We start from the raw sequence: 13,524 nt of genomic DNA, 5'->3' as shown, positions 1-13,524 counted from the left end.
GGCCTCAAACAGTGAGCAACGACAGAAGAAATTCTCAGACTCAGCCATTGTAGAGATTGTTCTTCCTATTTTAAAGAAAGAACCCATGCAAATTCAAATTTTCCTTACTTATCCTGGTTCCGCTTCCTTAAGACTCTTGTCATGGAATCACAACACACTAGGGGCATCTTTTATGACTTGCGTCATAAAAGATATCAAGCACACAAAAGGCAATCAGTGTCAATGTCTTCAGTAAGTTGAGATAAGAGATGTACGAGTATATCTCGAACCAAACTTCTAAACTCCTCAGACGAGTCCACTCTCCTGAAGAATCAACTTCCCAAGAAAATCAGTTTCCCCAGTGGAGTCTAGAATTTGTTCCCCAGCCTTCAATCTCCAGCAGAATGCAGTTCTCTTGGTAAACACAAAGAGAGAAGAGAGATACCCAAAATCTAACAGGTTATCTGAGTCTGGTTCTCAACAAAGAGCTCACACTCACCATAGTTCTCGGCAAGAGACAATCAATCTCTCAGTGGAATCGATCAAAAATTTTGCATCCATAAGCAAAATTATTGTTTGTACCTCCTAACAGTTAGTATGGAGAAAAGCCTTTCCACAGGCCCATCTAACTGTTGTTCTGGTAGAAGCATTTCCACAGGCCCGTCATACCTTTGATTCCCGTACTGTCTCATGTAGACTTCGGCTTGATCAAGGTATCCTCGACTTTTCGGTTCATTCGCAACCAGGTCGAGCCTCTGAGCCTTTGACTCATTCGCAGTCCAGCTCGTATCTCTGACTTTTCGGTTCATTCGCAACCAGGTCGATCCTCTGAGCCTTTGACTCATTCGCAGTCCAGCTCGTATCTTTGATTTTTCGGTTCATTCGCAACCGAGTCGATCCTCTGAGCCTTGTAGAAGAGTACCTACTAAAGCATGGAATGAGATGATTGAATGTCATGTATATAATTGGTTATAATAGGATAAAAGATTGACAAAGTAAGTACTTATGTTTTAGTGGTAGGGTGCATCAGTTCACACACCAGTTCATGCATTAGTTCATGCATTTGTGCATCAGTTCATGAGTTATGTGTCTCAGTTCATTGTGATAATAAAAGTTTAGGGGACGTCATTTGTAAGAGGCAAGATAGAAGCAACTACACTACAAGATGCACAAAGTCAGTTTCTTATCTCACCTGTGACACTACAAGATGCACAAAGTCAGTTTTTTCACCTCACTTGTGGCACAACAAGTTGCACAAATTCATTTTTCCATGTCACATTTGGCACTATAGGTTGCATAAATTCAGTTTTCTACTTCACAAATGACATTATAAATAGCATGAGTTCAGCTTTTCTGTTTACTGTTCAAACCATAAGTTGTACAAGTTCAGTTCCAATTCTATGTGCAGCTTATCCCTTTATAGTCCAGTTCCATGCTTCATGTGTTAAAAGGATCAGTGTGATTCAGCCCATGCTCTAGCTTATTTACCCATAGTTCAAGTTCATGATTCAGTTCTGCTCTGTACAATATGACTCCTGTTTCAGCCCTGTTTTGGATCAGCAGTTATTTCTTGAATGGATTGATAGAGTATTCTTGTAATTTGTTTTGATGACATTCATATATTGATGATTGCAAGAACAAGATTAGTCTTCTTTTGGTTTGTTTACCTATGCTAGATTGCCAGGTCATATCATTAGCACATACAAAGCATCATTTGGTCACTTGATCTGTCATATTGTACATGTTTTTATGGTTTGTTTGGCTATGCTATGTTGTGATAATTCTTTGAACAATGCCAAGAGACACATGTAGTTTATACCTTTATCAAAAGAAGTGACTTTATTTTGATAATTGTAACAAAATGAAATTCTGTGTCATGCTTGTTGTAGCTTAGGAGGTATGGAATTATATGGAATTATGAAAGTCTTGTCTTATATCTTAGTAATGGATTTTTTTCAACTCTGAATGAATAATTAGGAATTTATGAGGTGGGGAAATAAAAGTAGTTATGGTAAATTCTATCTTCTAATGTATTCACAAGAACAGTTGTTTTAAACTGATAGTAATAAATTGATGTTGTTATTATTTTGCTGGAAAAAATGAGTTAATTCAATGGTGTTCAAATTATGTCTCTATTAAAATATGTCTATTTTTGTATTCACCACCTTGTATAACCTGGATGATTTTATGGACGTGTATACTTTATCACACTAAAACCGTATATTATTGATCTCATGGTACATGTAGAGTAGAATAAATGACAACATGATTCAGTCACTAGCCCCTGGACTTTACTTTGATTGGAATAATCCCCTTGTATGTTGATTTATATGAATTCCTTTTAAAAGTGGCATTTGGGTAATGCATTGTAGTTCTTTTATAAAAAGTATTTAAAACCATTAGAAGAAGACTTGATCTGCTAGGACAGTCATACATCAATTTCTCAATTTTCCATATAAGTGGTCAAGTAATACGTGTAATTGAGGTCAGCTTTACATTGGAATAACTTTCATTGTGATAGTGATTTTTTTTTAATTTCTATAAGAGTACAAGCTTGTGTAACTTTTTTTTTATATATATAGTCAGTAGAATGTGGTTACTGCTTTTTGATTCTTAGATTGATTAAAACTTAGTGGTTAGCTCAAGCCTGTCCTTAGAGGACTTACTCGATCCTAGTGGTATTCCCCTTTTTTCCCTTTTCATTTAGTAGACTTGCACAGTCTATTAGATGTGCTTACCTGGAGGCATTAGGCCCCTTCCTCATAGCAAGGGCAATGAAAGAGTCATCTAGAGCCTATCCTCTTAGGAGACAAGCTCTGTCTCGATAGAAAGGTCAAACTCTTTGGAGACAGGCATTGTCTTATTAGTAAGTCAACCCATAGGAGACTACCTCTAGTCTCACAAGTTGCACCCCTTTCTAGTTGAAGACTAACTCAGTCTCATTAGTTGCCTAATCCAATTTATCATTGCAGGGGCAGTGATAAGGATACTTGGAGCCCACCTCTGTGTCTATGAGACTTGCCCAATCTCACTAGCAACATTCATTTATCTCCTCTTGCTTTAGGAGACTTGCACAGTCTCATTAGCACCCCTCTCTTAGAGTTACTAGTCTAGGAGTCAGTCCATTAGCATAGGAGTCAGTCCTTAGTTAAAGAGTCAATCTTTAGCATAAGAGTCAGTCCTTCAGTCTTTCAGGAGTCAGTCCTATCATCATAGGGAGCTAGGATGTTGTCTAACCTCTCATCAAGTCATGTGATTTTATCCAATCCTTGCAAGGCATAGGATTCTGTCCAACCCTTGCAGAGTCGTGATTCTGTCTCGCAAAGTATAGGATTCTGTCCAACCTTTGCGAGATATCAGGAGTCTGTCATACCCTTATGATGATAGGATTTTGTCCTCTTGAGTCAAAAACATCAAAAACATCTGAAAAAATAAAAGCATTCTCAAATTTTTGAGTCATTAGAAGAGTGGTTATGAAATTCTGTTCCGAACTACGTTGGCTTGAACCTATTCCACGAGGTACGCAGTGTAGCTTAGGATCCATATCCCAAGTCCAGCCAAACCTTTCAAAATAAACATTTCAAACCTTCCAAAAATACAAAAATTCTTCAAACGAATCTTTTACACCGGTTTTCGAAAAGATCTTCCCTAGAGTTAGGAGTCTATCCTAGATGTTTGGGGTGTCTTAGAGTTAGGAGTTTATCCTTGATGTGTTTGTTTTAGAATTATGAGTTTGTCCTAGCTAGGAGTAGGTTACGCCTCCGTCCGGTCAGTTGGCAATCCACATCGCTTACTGATGACTAGGTCTAAGATGCATTAGTGATCCCATTATTTTTCCTAGGACATATAGCCTAGTTGCACATAGGTTGTAGGAACCACCTGCATTAGCTTAGGGCTAACCTGCATTTAGTTAGGGCATATAGGGTGTCCTAAAATCCACAATCCACTAGAACTTAAATAATCGCAAAGGAAGTTTTAATAACTCGTCTAGTCTTTTAGGTCGAGTCTAGGACAGAGGTCTTGATGTCTTAGGCAACATAGCTTAGAATAGGTGTGAAGAACTACGTGACTCTAATTCTCGTGGAGGCGGGGATACGTAGGCTTCTTTGGATGAACATCATATCATCCAAAGACTCGGGTTTAGGCCTTAGAGTCTTAAGGTCTGTTGTTAGCACTTTAGGGTTTGTGTTTGTATATTGATTATGATTTCTTGTATAGGATTATGATAGTGTGTGATCATTTCTTTACTTATTCACATGTTAGCATTTACCTTCTTATTTACCTTACTTATATGCTTAGTTGTAGCTCATTTATCTTTCTAGCTTATCGTATTTGTTATATCTTGTGCAGACCTTATACCTTTAGCTGTAGCATGCATGTGCTTCCCCATCAGAACTTAGACACCAATTAGGCATGACACTTAAAACCTAGCTATTCTTAGGTGACATTTTTTTTTATTTCTTTTGTGCGAGCTTATTATTCATCTCCGAGACATGCATGACTAGATAGACGTCTTCTCGGAGATATATGTTCCCATTTCACATGATTTTCGCCCAAAACTCTTCAAAATCGATAAATAAATGGCATAAGAGACTAGGTGCTTGCACTTGGGCGGATGAGGTGCTCTTCAGACCTTCCAAATTCGTAACCAGGCACGAACCTTTTATATATCTCTAGTTATCTATTGCAACAGAGCATAGTATGGGATCCAGGGCTGACTTCCTTGGATGACGACTCTTCTTTGTTTAAGGTACGTCTTGAATCCGGGCTGGTCCCCGAATCGAGAGGTATCTCATTTTACATCGCCACTCATGCTGTGAGAGATACTTTCTTTCAAGAGTTCCTTGGTAGAGCTCTCCTTTACATGGATGATCTAAAGACTTTCGGGGGCTCGTCCCCTGCCTCTCTCGGATCGGGGTCCACAGGAGCACTTGCAAATTTTACATGATTAAGCAATGAAATTTATTATATATTAGAATTATTTAAATTGACCAGAGCCATTTCAATTGAAGGTTGCTAAGATCATCAAAGCCATGAAAACCATGGCTCACAATAACAAACCCTATTGGGATGATGGCATTTTGTTATCTTAACATAGGTATATTTTAGGATTTTAGGAAATTGTGTATTTTTCATAAAACATACATGACTGAATTGATGCATGACATGAAGTCTGTATTTCAAACAGCTGTCCATGTAACAAAAATGATCGTAGTCATTCCATGACCATGAAGTGTGTATGGGCTATATTTTCAAACAGTTGTCGATGTATCTAAAATGATCATGGCCATGCCCATGACCATGAACAGTATATATATCACTGAATTGATGCATGACATGACGCATGTATTTCAAACAGCTGTTGATGTATATAAAATGATCATAGCCATGGAAATGACCATGAAGAGTATTTAGCGTAAGAAAAATAAAGGCAGGAGTCACATTGCATTTTTTTTTACGGATGCGCAGGGGTAAGCCGTCCAAGGAAATGCCAAAAATGACACCAATAAAGTAGGCGCAGTGGGAAGAGCAGTCCAAAAATGGGCACGACAAGGGGAGAATTTATCAAAACGATGGGAATAGAAAAGCCCTGGGCTTTGAGACGCGACTGGAAATAAAAGGAAAGGGTGGAAGAAAAAATTCCACGATTTTGCCTTTATATATAGTACTTAGGATTATTAGAGTAGTCGACTCCCGCAACACTGGAGGGGCAGAGCGCGGGGATTGCATGTATTATATTAAGATTATTAGAGTAATATATTTTTTAAAGACTCTAGGATTCAATTAGTTGGTGGTTTAGATAAAATAGGTTTTGTTTTTTGGGCGATAATTTTTTTGCCCGTGTAGGATTATGCGCCCTCTTTTTAACGTGATTTGACGTCAAAAAGCGTTAAAGTCGGCCACCATTCACGTTAAAGGGGGGCTCATATCCTATAGGTGGAGGGGGTCAAAAAATCATCTCCCTTTGTTTTTTCCTATTTATGTTTGAGCTAGAATATTGTTGATGATCAACCAGTCCACAAAAGGCATCCCACTTGATTCCTCTTTATGGAATCTCCAATCACACGCCTATTGATGGATACAATTGTATCGTAACATTTCCTTTTCATTTTGTTCATTGTTGGGACTCTATTCTTAGAACAGGACAACAGCATTTCTTATTCCATTTATTTCATTGTTAGGACTGTTTCCTAACATAGGAAATTTTTATTGTTGTCTCTCTTGGTACAATGCTATATTATGCAATGTATTTTTCTCTCCCAGTCAACCAAGACAGTGAGTAGCTTCTCTCAAACAACCATTCGTTTTACAAATACTGAGTCATTGTTTGAGTTCAAATATGAGTCATTGTTTGAGTTGGGATTGAGGCTGCTTTGGTTTTCTATAAATAGAGGAAGCCCATATGAGTTGTAGCCAAGGCTTTATATAGAGAAGATTATGGATGCAGATGAAGATTGCAAACTAAGACTGATGCGGGTAGCTTTGGATTTTAGTTCAAAACACGCACGAATCTTGAAAAAGTGGAGGAAAAAGACCTTATTACCCTTCCTAACACCATCTGTACCCAAATAGCCTCCTCGGATTTGTTGCACAAGACTACACCTCAACGTATTGCTCGCCTTTATAAGAGACAGATGTTTACGTGTAAGCCCAAGGGTGCACATGGGTTCAATCATTCTCCTTACCTTCTTGTTTTGATGCTAGCAAACACAAATTGATTAGCATTGACAGACTAATGTGTTGCTTTGAGATGTTGTGTTGTATACAGAACTTTCATGTCATAATCGCCATTACACAACTATTCACAACACATGACTTGTGGATCAAGGATCAAAGGAACCAAGAGCTTGCACCTACAGTGAAGACATCCTCATCTGAAGATGTTCAAGTAAAGAAGCTCATCATGAAGAAGATCCCACAAGTTCCCTAAGCAAGTGTCAAGAAGAAACTTGGTGTTGAACAAGTCATTGGTGACACCTCATGCACCTCACAACATGCAGTGAAGATTGGAGGGTGTCACAAGAGCCAAGACAAAGTCAAGATGTTCACTCAAGCCGAAGAAGTCAAAGAAAGTGCAAAGGAGCCAAGACATTCCAAGAAGACTCAAGGTTCTTATTTTTAGAATGTATTTGGAGTCCTCTTGATTTTATATAAAATGCACCTTCAAAAGGTTTTCAAAATGGTTTTTATACTTAACATTTTACATCTTTGAAAATCATCAACACACCCAAAAATGTGTTTAAAAACCTTGGACTAAAGCCCAAAGACCATAGCCCAAAAGCCCCTAGCTTTTAAAGTTAAAATGGAATTTTACTCAGGGCCGGTCGACCGGGCTAGGCAGCCCGGTCGACCGCAGGATGGAACCTGGAAATCCAGGCCATCTCGAATTCTATCGAGCCGGTCGACCGGGGCAAGCCGGGCGACCGCGAATACGTTTCTGTTTCAAACAGAAACAATCCAGTATGGTGTGGGCGGTCGACCTCCATGGGTCCTGTCGACCGTGATAGTGTTTTGAGCAAAAATTTAATTCAAACAGTAAGCCCTCGCCGGGCGACCGCCATTGGGCCGGTCGATCGCGCCGGTATGAATTTTGAATTTTAAAAGAAGAGCTTGATAAGGGTGGGCGACCGCCGTGCTTCTGTCGACCGCCGCGACTGGGAAATAGATCTGTTGGGGCTTTCGCATGTTGACTTTTTCAACCCTGTAAATTACAGTTTTACCCCCAAACGGTCATATTTCTTTGTGGGCTATATATACACTATCAAAAACCTTTCTACACAACATCTTGCAAGATCAAATCCCATCCTCTTGAACCTAAACTTTTATATGAAAGGTTAAACCTCTTTGAACTTGTAATTTTACTTTCTATCAAGAGGATCTTCATAGGCTTTACATTTGTATATATTCCTTGGAGAGTTTGCGAGCTTTAAATGTTGTAATTAGCCTATCAGAGGCATTGAGAGTTTCTTTATTTTTATTTCTTCATTCTATGTTTGAGGGTCTCCGATTTGGCCCGGAAAGAAACGTAAATCAATTGTACGGGGAAGGTGTCCTCGGAAAGGCTTCGTGCAGAAAAGGGTGTGATCCCTTTGAAGAAGGAGTTGATGTAAGGTTTTGAGATTCGCCCTTTGAAGAATCTTATTGGTTAGTGAAGAATCCCAAGGAGAAAAACTTGGAAGAGTGGAGTAGGTCAAGTTGTGAGCGAACCACTATAAATCTTGTGTCTTGTGGATGCTTTCTTCTTCTCCTTCTCATTTGCACATTGTGGTGATTGGTAATCTCTAACCCAACTTATGTCTATATTTTAATTCAGCAAGAGTTAGTGAATGCATATTTAAAGTAACATCAAAACCCTAGCTCTTAATATCCTTATTGATTGATCAAGGGTTAAACATGTTAAGGCTTAATGTGTGAATTGATTTTAGTAACTCAATTAATTAAGCCCCAAATTTCTAAGTAGCCAATTCACCCTCCCCCTCTTGGGTTGTCACCTTGTATTTCATGACGTTTATAGAGTGGGAAAAATGCTGGTTCGACTACCTTAATAAATGATGGTTCGATTAGTGGATATAAAGGTTCGAGTGAAAATACACTGGCTGTATATTTAAAAACGTCGCCCTTTCTGATTGGGGCAATCGATCACCGTAATCAACGATGGTTCAATTAGTGGATATGACAGTTCGAATGGGAAAAACATTGACGGTATATTTAATAAAGTTGTTGTTTCTGATTAGGGCGATCAATTAATCAACGATGGTTCGATCAGTGGATATAACGGTTGGAGTGGGAAAAACGCTGACGGTATATTTAATAACGTTGTCGTTTTATATCTACCAACTGATTATCTATCTTAATCAACTCGGATCTAGTGGAAGGGATGATGCCAGCATACTTAATGACGTTGTCGTTCTTAATTAAGGGTTTCCGTTGGTTGGCAACGATAGGTCTATGAATGTTGCTGGTATAACTAATAACATGGCCGTTCTTAATGGTAAGGTTTTCATTGGAGGACCAGGTTCTGAAGAGAATTGAAGGGAATTGATGTGTATTAAATGCTAAGTGAGAGAGACAATCAGTAATAATAAAATATTCAAAATGGGACTGCAAAAAGAATGATTAAGGTTGGGCTCTGATGGTGTCAGGAAGGGCAAAAGGGTCTTTGTACCTCCACTTTTTCAAGATTCGTGATTGTTTTGAACTGAAGTCCAACACTATCTGCATCGTGTATTAGTTTGCAATCTTTATCCACATGTCGTGCTTTTCTCTTTTATATAAGATTTCTTCTATAAAGTGAAAAGTGTGGTTTTTGAGTACTTTTGTTTGGGTGATTCTTCTCTCCAATGATTGTTCTTCTTGGTACTTTGTATTCTCATCTCCACTATGTGCATCGACCTTTACAAGTTGGTAGCGTATTCTAAAACATTGACCTCTACAAGTACGTAGTATCAGAGCGGGATGATTCTTATACAAATGGTAAAAAGATCCAATCAAGGAAGAGGATGGCTGATGACTTGGGCATTTTTGTTTTTTCGAAATCTTAAAAACTCCAACCACGATATGTGAAAGTAGTGTATGGAGTCGTACATGCAAGGGAGATTAGCTCTGGCATGTGCCATGCGGTGAAAGCAGAAAACTGAAATTTGTGTCCCATGGATTCTTTGCCTCCTATGCCAAATCCATATCGACATATTTCGACACGTGTTTTGATCATAGATTCACATGGGACACAGTTAGATCTTGTTGTTATCTCTTTTAAAATGTGAATCATATATATTTTCCCGTTAAATGCGTTTTCTTCTTAACTATTTTTATAAAGCACCAACCGTCCTCTCTTAATAAAAATCCTAATGTCTCGACCCTCCATCCTCGAACATTGAACCCCTTTCCCCTTTTCTTCAACCCTCTTAATAAAAACCCTAACACCTCAACCCTCTACCCTCAATTTTGTCATAAATATATTTAAATTTTTAATTTTATTTAATAAAAAATACCGAATCTATGAATCCTACTTTTGGAGTTTGAGTCTGACACCAGGAATCTGTAACAGATCTCGAGGCATGAATCCAAATCCATGCAACACATTTTGCAGTAGATCCCGCACTGAAGATGAAGTGAAACGCTAAAGCCGGTAGAGCTTTGTATGCACTCAAGCAATCAGTGGAAGATGGCATGCTTGTTCTCATGCCACAGCAAACACAACAAAGAAGTTATTTGAGAAAAAAGATCAAATACTGACCACTTTTAGAGAAAGAGAATGAAAGCCTCGAGAGCAAGAGAAATTCTCCATAGAAGAGTATTTTCAAAAGATTGGAAGACTTCATGTAGGGAGCTATCCCTTTTGGATACTGAGAAAAAGATTTTAGAAACCATAGTGCGGGGCACACATTGCATCCTTTGCTAGATGGCTTAAACAACTTACTATAGATGAGTTGGAAAGTTTACTTGTCAGCCATGATATGGTGCTTGTGAATGTCGAAACCATGAATATCGAGGACAAGAAAGAGGACATGTTCTCCAAAAGTTCAAAAGAGAAGAATCGAGGCAAAACCTAAAGTAGGACTCGGTAAGGTGAATATAAGAACGGGAAAGATACTAGTAATAACGAAAAAGGTGTCATGAAGACACAAGACACGAAAGTCATACTATCATTGTGGCAATGGTTACATTGTATGAAATTACGAAGTGAAACTTGCAGCTGTCAAAAGTAGTTCTGCCACTGATGACCCACTGCATGAAGACATATATACATGTAGGTGATTTAGTGCATGTAACTGAAACTGAAAGGAAATACAAAGAAATAGAGACAGATGTGGAAGAGGAATTTTTATTAGATGAGCCACGTTGGTTCTTCTTCTTATCTGTTTCAGAGAATACAAGCCATATTTATAGCTACGTATAGGAACACTATTTGAGATAAAAATACATTTTTAATAGCCATCATAAATGACTAAAATTTAAACATGTGTGGTATTGGTAGCCACCATGGATGACCATGACCAACCACCATAGATGACCATGACCAGCCATCATTGATGACCTAGGAAAGAAGGGAGAGAGTCACATCAACACTCCTCCTTGACTCTCCTCCAGTGTACTCCGAGTTTTTCCCTTAGGAATTCAATCTTTGCTTTTGGTAGTGCCTTTGTAAAAATATCTGCAATTTGGTCATCGGTGCTACAATGAATGAGACTGATTTCACCTATGCTTTCAGCTTCTCTGAGGAAATGATACTTAATCTGAATGTGCTTAGTTTTCCTGTGTTGTATTGGATTTTTAGCAATCGCAATTGCCAATTTGCTATCGTAGTATAGCTTGGTTTGTTTGTGCTGTATTTCGCCCTTGTCAGCTAAGATCCTTCTGAGACATATAGCTTGATTTGCTGCTGCACAGCCTGCTATGTACTCAGCTTCTGTTGTTGACTATGCCACTGTATCCTGCTTTTGTGATAGCCATGAAAATACACCGTTGCCAAAAGAGAATGTGTAACCGGATGTAATTTTCATGTCATCTAGCGAACCAGCCCAATCACTGTCTGTATAGCCAATCAACTCTGCATGTTCAGATGGCTTGTACCAAATTCTGAAATCAACACTACCCATTACATACCTAAGTAATCTCTTTGTTGTGCCATAATGCATTTGACTTGGCTTCTGCATGAACCTAGACAATAGGCTTGTCGCGAACATGATGTCTGGTCTAGTTGCTGTCAGATACAGCAAACTGCCAATCATGCTTCGGTATTGTCGCTCATCTGCACTGGGTGAACCGTCTTCTTTTATCAATTTTTCATTCAAGACCAATGGAGTCGTGACAGCCTTACAGCCTTCCATCTTGAATTTTTTTAGGAGATTCTCAGCATATATTTTTCTAGCAAATAAAGATTCCAACATCATTTTGGCTGATCTCCATGCCCAAAAAATAGCTTATTAAGCCAAGATCTGTCATTTCAAATTCTTTTTTCATATCTTTCTTAAATGTTGTGATCATAGCGGAATTGATTCCAGTAACGATCAGATCATCAACACATAAGAAGACAATCAAGATATCATCAGCTCCTTGTGTCTTCACATAAAGTGTAGGCTCGCTAGGACTCCTCCTAAATCCAAATTCGCTGAAATAGGAGTCAATCCTACTGTACCAAGCTCGAGGAGCTTGCTTGAGTCCATACAACGCCTTCTTGAACTTGAGGACTTTTTCTTCTTCGCCTTCTGCCTCAAAGCCCGGTGGTTGCTCAATGTAAATTTCTTCTTCAAGATAGCCGTTGAGAAATGCTGATTTGATATCAAGTTGATAAAGCTTCCATCCTTTCTGAGCTACAAGAGCAAGAATGGTTCTCACGGTATCTTGTCTTGAAACTAGAGCAGAAGTTTCATTGTAGTCCACTTCAAATTGTTGAGTGAACCCTTTGGCAACTAGTCTTGCTTTGTGCTTTTGAATTGAGCCATCTGGATTTACTTTTGTCTTGTAAATCCATTTGACTCCAACGACATCTTTGTGAACAGGTTTGTCAACCAGTACCCATGTCTCAGTTTTTTTCAATCATCTTTATCTCCTCCTTCATAGCAAGTTGCCATTCTTTGTGTTGAGCTGCTTCATCATAACTCGTTGGTTCATGAACAGCATAATGACATGACTCACAAAATTCTGGATCAACATACCGTTGAGGTGGTCTGATCTGTCTACGCTCTCTTCCCGTAGCAATAGTGTATTGCTGCGGTTGCACTGGAGATTGTGAAGATGATGATTCACCGCTCCTCGGTGAGTTCGTCGGGGATGATATGACTGTAGGTTCTTCTGCATCTGAATCTGAATTGAAAATTTCTTCAGTCTGCATTTCTGGACTTGTTGGTTGGCTTGGTCCCTTATTTTGTTGAGTCTTTTTTCTTATTTTTGCTCTTCCAAATTCCAAGAAGCGTCTTCATTGAATGTGACATCTCTGCTCACCTGAATTTTTTGGGTTTGTAGATTCAATATAAGGTAGCCTTTGGATTGGGAGCTATAACCTAGGAAGATTCCTTTCTCTGCTTTAGCTTCCAGCTTGTGCCTATTCTCTGGTGGAACATGAATATAACACATGCATCTGAATACTTTCAGATGTCCGATTGAAGGCTTATGTCCAGACCAAGCTTCAAGTGGAGTCACGTCCTGGACAGCTTTATGAGGATCTCTGTTCTGAATATACACAGCAGTATATATAGCTTCAGCCCAGAATTTATTTGGCATGCCTTTGCCTTTTATCATGGATCTGGCCATATCCATGACTGTTCGGATTTTCCTTTCAGAAACGCCATTTTGCTGTGGAGTGTATCTAACAGTGAGTTGACGATGTACACCTTCTTCTTCACAAAATTTGTTGAACTGGGAAGAGGTATACCCGTGCCATTGTCACTCCTTAGTGTCTGTAATTTACAGCCACTTTGCTATTCTACCAAGTTCTTGAACTTTTGGAATGTTCTAAACACCTCAAATCTTTCCTTTATGAAGTAGACCGAAGTCATTCTGGAATAATCATCAATAAACAAGATGAAATACCGGCTATTATCC

At 38.8% G+C, this 13,524-nt stretch overlaps 1 pseudogene; it reads right to left on the bottom strand.

The window, feature by feature from the left end:
- Window positions 1–11,399: 11,399 nt before the first annotated feature.
- On the bottom strand, window positions 11,400–11,810 carry LOC143882952 (secreted RxLR effector protein 161 pseudogene; annotated as a pseudogene).
- Between the last annotated feature and the right edge of the window lie 1,714 nt (window positions 11,811–13,524).

This window comes from Tasmannia lanceolata, unplaced genomic scaffold (genome assembly GCF_043159265.1).
Source record: "Tasmannia lanceolata isolate RefF3 unplaced genomic scaffold, GAP_Taslan_0.1 ptg000008l, whole genome shotgun sequence".
NCBI lineage: Eukaryota > Viridiplantae > Streptophyta > Magnoliopsida > Canellales > Winteraceae > Tasmannia > Tasmannia lanceolata.
This window is presented reverse-complemented; position numbering and strand designations above follow the sequence as displayed.